Source organism: Lactuca saligna, chromosome 8 (assembly GCF_052625555.1).
Source record: "Lactuca saligna cultivar CGN05327 chromosome 8, ASM5262555v1, whole genome shotgun sequence".
Taxonomy (NCBI): domain Eukaryota; kingdom Viridiplantae; phylum Streptophyta; class Magnoliopsida; order Asterales; family Asteraceae; genus Lactuca; species Lactuca saligna.
In genome coordinates, this window is record NC_136424.1 from 264,640,821 (window position 1) to 264,649,907 (window position 9,087).

At 37.8% G+C, this 9,087-nt stretch overlaps 1 long non-coding RNA gene across 1 annotated transcript; it reads right to left on the reverse strand.

Annotated features, from left to right (window-relative positions):
* Positions 1 to 7,729: 7,729 nt before the first annotated feature.
* Positions 7,730 to 8,841, reverse strand: LOC145008560 (uncharacterized). Its single transcript, XR_013663540.1, has 3 exons — positions 8,749 to 8,841; positions 8,164 to 8,235; positions 7,730 to 7,771 (listed from the first exon to the last, which is right to left on the reverse strand). It is a non-coding gene; the product is annotated as an uncharacterized LOC145008560 (long non-coding RNA).
* Positions 8,842 to 9,087: the final 246 nt, after the last annotated feature.

Consider the following 9,087-nt stretch of genomic DNA (forward strand, 5'->3'; position numbering starts at 1 on the left):
GGACCTCATGAACAGGGTTTGCAGACCAATGTTGGATCGCTTGGTAATCATATTCATCGACAACATTTTGGTGTATTCGAGATCTAGAGATCAGCATGAGGAGCATCTAAGGGAGATCCTAGGGGTTTTGAGATCGGAGAGGCTTTATGCCAAGTTCTCCAAGTGTGATTTCTGGTTACGAGAGTTTTAGTTCCTGGGACATCTCGTTAACCAGAAAGGGATATTGGTCGACCTCGCCAAAACTGAGGCGGTGATGAGTTGGGAGGTGCCGAGGTCGCCCACGGAGATCAGGAGTTTTCTAGGGCTGGCAGGCTATTATCGGAGATTTATCAGGGATTTCTCCAAGATCGCCGTGCCACTAACTAAGTTGACCCGGAAGGGTATAGTTTTTGCTTGGGGTCCAGAGTAGCATGCCTCCTTCGAGACACTTCTCCAGAGATTATGCGAAGCCCTGGTGTTAGCCCTTCCGGAGGGAATGGAGGATTTTGTGGTATATTGTGATGCGTTGATATCAGGTTTGGGAGCAATACTTATGCAGAGGGGTTATGTGATAACATATGCATCGAGGCATCTGAAGCCTCATGAGGCGAAGTATCCTACCCATGATTTGGAGTTGGGGGCAGTGGTGTTCGCCCTTAAGATCTAGCGTCACTATTTATATGGGGTCCGGTGTATCATATACACGGATCACAAAAGCCTGAAGTACTTGATGGATCAGCCCAACCTGAATATGCGACAGAGGAGATGGTTGGAAGTGGTAAAGGATTATGATTGCGAGATCCTGTATGTAAGACCCCATTCACTAAAATTACCATAAAGCCAAACATGCTACATGCATATTCATAATTATAATTCACACTAGTGGTCTAAATACAAAAGCATCGATACAAACCAACTAAAAGGGTTTTTACAAAGTTTCATAACTAGTTGTATAAATACATAACTACCCAGGAATTTATAATCCATATACATATATGTATACCAAGTAAAAACGTAGTAGTGTCAACTACTCTAAGTCCTCCAACAAAGCGTGTTTACTCTGGATGCTTATCACCTGAAATAGTTAAACACTAAAAGGGATAAGTGGGCGTCACTTAGTGAGTTCAAAAATAGATACAATATAACGCTATGCCATATACATAACAATATGACAGGAACAAAAAGAAACAAAGGACAACAAAGGCTTATATGTGTATCAAATGAAGGGCTTTCCAAATCAATAAACGGTTAGATTCAAGGGATTACAATAATTAAGACACAATAATTTAGGATCATAAGCATCATAAATTCCAGCCCAAGAGGCACATAAAACACAATCCCTTTTAATCATGTTGCTAGAATATACAGGCTTTCAGCCCTACCTAGCCTGAAGCCAATACCAAAGTGATACGAGTCATGCTCTACATGGTCAAAGGCACAAAGCCAATACCAAAGTGATACGAGTCATGCTCTACATGGCCAAAGGCATCAAAATCAATATCAAGTAATAACCACTTAGATCAATAACACAAGAAAGCACATTGCACATATAACACATAACATACAATTGTCCCTATATTGAACTCACTGTGCTGTAACCGAATGTTGCGATAAAATTCCTTTTTTTCTGATGAAATTACACCATCCTCAGGCCTCTAAAACCTTCAATTATACCCCTGGAGTTCATATTTCAAATTTCATAAGCAATTACTCAACTACTCTCAAGTTATGTTGTTTTCAATTTAGAAATTTTAGTTTTTGTTCTTTGTATAGCTGTCACTTGCAGATCTGTTTACCCTTATTAAATGTCAAAATAACTAATAAATTATATATATTAACAAAATAGACTCTTATATCTTTCTAATGCCACTGACCTCACATTTTTATGATTTTTCTATAATTTACTATGAATTTTACAAAACAGCATCCTAAAGCTGTCAAAATATTCCAAAGCTGTCAAAATTCAGCCTTACTGCACTGAACATATAGCTGTTTTCACCCATTTTAAGTCCGGAATTAGATTTTGGTTTTAAAACAAAAATCAAAGTAGACATTCTCAGCTTTCCAGGGATATATAGCACATCTCCATACGATTTTTCTATAATTTTTGGTGATTTTTACAAAAACAGGACAATTATACCCTTTATAATTTCATTTTACCCTTTACATGATCAAACCTCATGATCAATATCATCAAGTTCTTCTTTTACAATGATAACACTGAATATTTTAGTAATCCATTCTAATTCAAGTATAAACCATGGGTTTCATTATTAATTTTCACTAATTACTCTTAAACCATATGATTAATTCTCAAGTTTTCATGTAGTTACTTGATTTCCATTTAAGATTCTAGGTTAATAACATAAACTCATGCCTAATTTCATTAAATCAGTGGTAAACCCACTTTGATCAAACCCTAATCTCTTAATAACTCACTAATTACAAGGGTTAATCCAAAAATTAAGAGTTCACACCTTGATTACTAGACTTGATACTTCAAGAACACTCAAAATCTTGATTTAATCTTCAAAACTTGATCAAGATTGATCATGTATGTGAAAATATCCCATAGGGATGGTGACGAACTGAAAATGGCAGGAAAATGACTCAAAATCGTGTTTCAATGGGTAAAAACCCGAGTTGGGTCGGGTTTGACCCGGTTTGGGTACCCGTTTTACCCCTAAACACTAAAAATTGCATAACTTTTCGCTCGAAACTCCGTTTTCGATGAGGTTTTCGCCTGAACGTTTCTAACGAGATAATTTACAACTTCCAATAAAAATATCCCAGAAAAAATCTTCCAATAAAATCAGATTTAATTATTTTCAACTTAGACGTTATACTTTCGTTAATTCCGATAGTTGACTTTTTGATCGGAATCACATAAGACTTCCCTATCACCTCTAATACATTCCAAATGATTCTAAACTTAGTTTAACTTCAAATATTATAAACCTATTTCGTTAGAAATCAACGCTTAAAACCATACCGAAAATAATATATATATATATATATATATATATATATATATATATATATATATATATATATATATATATATATATATATATTTTTAAACGCTTACAATTCTATTTTATTATAACTACCTACTTTAAACGTTTAAAACAACATATAATATATATAATAATATTCATTTTTAAACTAACAATCATATGAAACATGATAATTAAACAAGGTTACTGAAGTGTATGTTACAAATACCTCCTCCTTTTGAGGATTTCGTCCCCGAAATCATGACGATTTAAACAAGCGGGGATATTTTTCTCTTATGTCATTCTTATTTTCCCAAGTATAATTTGGGCCTCGATGATGTTTCCACTTGACAAGCACTAACTCCACTTCTTTATTACGCAGATCAACCGTTCTCTCATTTATAATCTCTTCAGGTTCTTCTACATATCTTAACTTATTATCCAATTTCACCTCGGATAATGGAACTGTCTCATCATAGATGCTCAAGCATTTGCGTAGATAGCTCACATGAAACACATCATGAATACCTGCCAAATCTTCCGGCAATTCCAAGCGGTATGCTTGTTTACCAACTCTCTGGATGATTTTGAAAGGACCAACAAATCTAGGACTTAGTTTTCCTTTCTTCCCAAATCACATAATGCCTTTCCACGGGGATACTTTTAGCATTACGAAATCACCCACCTGGAATTCTATGGGTCGTCTCCTCTTTTCTGTATAGGACTTCTGTCGATCCTGGGCCGCTTTCATTCTTTCTCATACAATTTGAATCTTGTCGGTGGTGTCTTGAATCATTTCAGGGCCTCCAAGGATCTTTTGTCCTATGTCTCGCCAACACAATGGTGTACGACATTTGCGACCATATAATGCTTCATATGGTGGCATTTTGATTGAAGCGTGGTAACTGTTATTATACGAAAATTCAACAAGAGGTAAGTATTTATCCCAGTTACCACCGAACTCCAAGACACATGCACGAAGCATATCTTCTATGGTTTGGATTGTTCTCTCTATCTGACCATCTGTCTGGGGATGATAAGCTGTGCTGAGAGCAACTCGAGATCCCATTTCATGTTGCATACTTGCCCAAAAGTGAGAAGTGAAGCGAGTATCACGATCGGAAATGATCTTTAATGGCACACCGTGTCTTGCAACAATTTCATCCAAGTATACTTGTGCGTATTTCTCCATTGGAGCCGTTTCACGCATGGCAAGAAAATGGGCGCTTTTAGTCAGGCGGTCGACAATTACCCAAATGCTATCATGCTGTCTAGCAGTCTTTGGCAATTTGGTAATAAAATCCATGGACAGTTCTTCCCATTTCCATACAGGAACACTAAGACTTTCTGGGGTTCCATAAGGCTTTTGGTGCTCTGCTTTGACTTGTAAGCATACTAAGCATTCCTGTACATATCTTCCAATGTCTCTCTTTAATCCAGGCCACCAATAATCAGTTCTTACATCATAGTACATTTTACTTGTACCAGGATGTATTGAAAGTTTAGATTTATGGGCTTCATCTAAAATCTTCTGTCTTAATCCACCAATCTTTGGAATCCATAGCCGATTCTTGAATACTTTTAATCCTCGCGGATCATCAAGTAAAGCATTATTATAATGTATCATCCCTTCTTTCTTCACATTTTCTGGCTTTAGGGCCTCTTCTTGCCATTTCTCTAGTTCATCTAGAATAGTGAATTTTACTGTGGTATGAGTAATAGCATAACACATACTATTACGATAAATTTTTCTGCTAAGTGCATCGGCAACTACATTGGCTTTTCCAGGATGATATAGGATTTCACAGTCATAATCTTTGATCAGCTCCATGGCTCGTTGTTGTCTCATATTCAAAGTTTGCTGACTGAATATGTACTTGAGACTTTTGTGGTTAGTAAATAATTGGCATTTTGTACCAAAAAGATAATGCCTCCAAAGTTTTAGGGCAAATACCACTGCAGCGAGTTCGAGATCATGAGTGGGATAATTCTTTTCATAATCTTTCAGTTGTCTTGAGGCATAGGCTATCACTTTGCCATGTTGCATCAACACACAACCGAGTCCCAATCTTGAAGCATCGCTGTATACGGAGAAATCATCATCACCTTCTGGGAGTGATAAGATTGGAGCATGAGTCAAAAGATCTTTTAGAGTTGAGAAAGCTTTTTCTTGGGCTTCACCCCATTCAAACTTTACTTCCTTCCTTGTAAGACTCGTGAGCGGTACGGCTATACGAGAAAAGTCTTTAATGAATCTCCGGTAATATCCCGCGAGACCCAAGAAACTACGAATTTCGGAAGCATTACGGGGCACTTCCCAATTTTGAATGGCTTCGATTTTGATAGGATCTACAGATACACCATCACTAGAAATAACATGGCCAAGAAATTGAACTTGGCGAAGCCAGAATTCACATTTCGAGAATTTAGCATATAGTTTCTCCTTTCGAAGAAGTTCTAACACCACACGAATATGAATGGCATGATCAGCTTCAGACTTGGAATAGATTAGAATATCGTCAATGAATACGATGACTGATTTATCGAGCATTGGGCGACATACCCGATTCATCATATCCATGAATACAGCAGGAGCATTTGTTAAACCAAACGGCATAACAAGGAATTCATAATGCCCATATCGAGTACGAAAAGCAGTCTTCGGTACATCCTGCTCGTGAACTTTCAACTGATGATATCCAGATCTCAAATCAATCTTCGAGAAATAGCTAACACCCTGAAGTTGATCAAATAAATCATCAATGCGAGGTAGTGGGTACTTGTTTTTTATAGTCACCTTATTCAGCTCACGATAATCAATGCACATCCGCATCGATCCGTCCTTCTTCTTGACAAACAATACAGGAGCACCCCAGGGAGAAGTACTCGGTCGGATAAAGCCTTTGTCAAGTAATTCCTGCAGTTGGATCATCATTTCTTTCATCTCTGTTGGCGCGAGACGATAAGGAGTCTTTGCAATCGGAGCAGCACCAGGCACAAGGTCAATTCGGAATTCTACTTGCCTATCCGGAGGAAGGCCAGGCACGTCATCGGGGAAAACATCAGGATATTCGTTAACAACATGAACATCATTTACTGTTTTCTTCTCCTCTTTTGAGACATCAACTGAGTAGGCCAGATAGATAGAACACCCCTTCGATATGAATTTACGAGCTTTAAGGAAAGAGATTATTTTGAAGATTCTTTGTTCACCATAGACATAAATAGGATTCTCCCCTTCAATAGGAATGCGTACTATCTTTTCATAGCACAAGAGTTCTGCACGGTTCTTTGACAACCAGTCCATGCCGAGAATGATATCAAAGTTGGGTAGGGAGATAGGAATCAAATTGGCAAGAAAATTATAACCTTCAATTTCTATGACACAATCTCTATAGACTTTATCAACAAGTAATGATACACTTCCCGCGGTATCTACATGAAATGGTTGGGCGAGTGCATAACAAGCAATTTGAAAAGAACGCGCAAATTCACGAGACACAAAAGAATCTGAGGCACCAGAATCAAATAAGATGTGAGCAGGTCTAGAATTGACGAGAAATGTACCAGTCACAACATTCGGGTCCTCGCGTGCCTCCTCTGGGGTAATCTGGAATGCACGGCCTTTAGCCTTTGGCACATCCTCCTTTTGGGTTGAAGTACCCACTGGTTGTTGAACGGAAGCTTGACTTCTCACCATTTGGTTGGTAAGAGTTGGGCAGAAACGCTTTCTGTGGCCAGTAACACCGCAAGCATAACATGTAACATTCCTCATCGGGCAAACGGGCTTCATATGACATGTTTCTCCACATCCATAGCAAATCACCGGTCCTTTTCCTACCTTGCATTGACCCTGGTGGCTCTTTCCACATTTCTGGCATGGTGGTGGAGCTCTCGACTGAAGAGAAAAAGATTGTGGCCGACCGCGACCACGAAAGGCGCTCTGAGATTGTACTTTTGTGCTAAGATCAGATCGAGCAGATCGACCCGATGGATTAGTTGAAACAGAAACAGTTCGATCAACACGTGGATGCTTCGGGACAGAAAGAGTGGCACCACGTATCTCTAAGTCATGCTCGCGCTTTCGGGCATACTCAATAGCTTTATCGAATGATAGAATATCCCGATTGATCACGAAATCACGGATTTCATACCGTAACCCTTCCATGAATAACTGACTTTTATCGTCTTCAGTCGGGATATACTTCACAGCAAACCGTGCCTTTTGATTGAATTGAGTTTCATATTCGGTCACAGTCATTCCTCCTTGCTTAAGTTCGAGGAACTCCTTCTCCAGTCTTCTCCTCATATCTAGAGGACAATATTTTCCTAGAAAGCGGATTTTAAACATCTCCCAAGATGAATTCTCCTGGTCATACTCGTTAAGAGCTTCAAATGTCGCTTCCCACCAGACTAAGGCTTCTCCAATGAGCATTGCAGAAGCATAGTTAACCTTGTCTTCATTAACCACATGGGAGATACGAAATACTTTTTCTGTGTTCTGGATCCAGGTAAGAACAACAATGGGATCAAGGACACCTGAAAACTCTGTAGCACCACTACTCTTGAAAGTTTTGAATGAGGGACGTTTCGCTTTCTCTCTTGAAGACTCTCCGGTGGCTTTCTCTTTACCCTTATCACTATCCCTTTTGTGTTGTTCGAGAGTTTGTCGAATAACACCAGTAAGTTTATCCAAAAGTCGCTCCTCACGAGGGGATATTGGAGTATCTCCCTCATTAAGATGAAGATCTCTACCCACATCTGGTGTATGACTACCCTCCTGCTCAGCCATTGCTCTGAAAAATTTGGAGTAACATAACACGTAAGAATATAAGAATTTATCATTACCCAACACCCCACTTAAGTCTTTACTATGGTTTGTATCCATATACGGACAATAAATTTGTTCATATATTGAACTTCCAACAGTTTAAGTCTAAATACCAATTTGTGGTATTTAGTTCGCTTAAACCAGTGCTCTGATACCATAATTGTAAGACCCCATTCACTAAAATTACCATAAAGCCAAACATGCTACATGCATATTCATAATTATAATTCACACTAGTGGTCTAAATACAAAAGCATGGATACAAACCAACTAAAAGGGTTTTTACAAAGTTTCATAACTAGTTGTATAAATACATAACTACCCAGGAATTTATAATCCATATACATATATGTATACCAAGTAAAAACGTAGTAGTGTCAACTACTCTAAGTCCTCCAACAAAGCGTGTTTACTCTGGATGCTTATCACCTGAAATAGTTAAACACTAAAAGGGATAAGTGAGCGTCACTTAGTGAGTTCAAAAATAGATACAATATAACGCTATGCCATATACATAACAATATGACAGGAACAAAAAGAAACAAAGGACAACAAAGGCTTATATGTGTATCAAATGAAGGGCTTTCCAAATCAATAAACGGTTAGATTCAAGGGATTACAATAATTAAGACACAATAATTTAGGATCATAAGCATCATAAATTCCAGCCCAAGAGGCACATAAAACACAATCCCTTTTAATCATGTTGCTAGAATATACAGGCTTTCAGCCCTACCTAGCCCGAAGCCAATACCAAAGTGATACGAGTCATGCTCTACATGGTCAAAGGCACAAAGCCAATACCAAAGTGATACGAGTCATGCTCTACATGGCCAAAGGCATCAAAATCAATATCAAGTAATAACCACTTAGATCAATAACACAAGAAAGCACATTGCACATATAACACATAACATACAATTGTCCCTATATTGAACTCACTGTGCTGTAACCGAATGTTGCGATAAAATTCCTCTTTTTCTGATGAAATTACACCATCCTCAGGCCTCTAAAACCTTCAATTATACCCCTGGAGTTCATATTTCAAATTTCATAAGCAATTACTCAACTACTCTCAAGTTATGTTGTTTTCAATTTAGAAATTTTAGTTTTTGTTCTTTGTATAGCTGTCACTTGCAGATCTGTTTACCCTTATTAAATGTCAAAATAACTAATAAATTATATATATTAACAAAATAGACTCTTATATCTTTCTAATGCCACTGACCTCACATTTTTATGATTTTTCTATAATTTACTATGAATTTTACAAAACAGCAT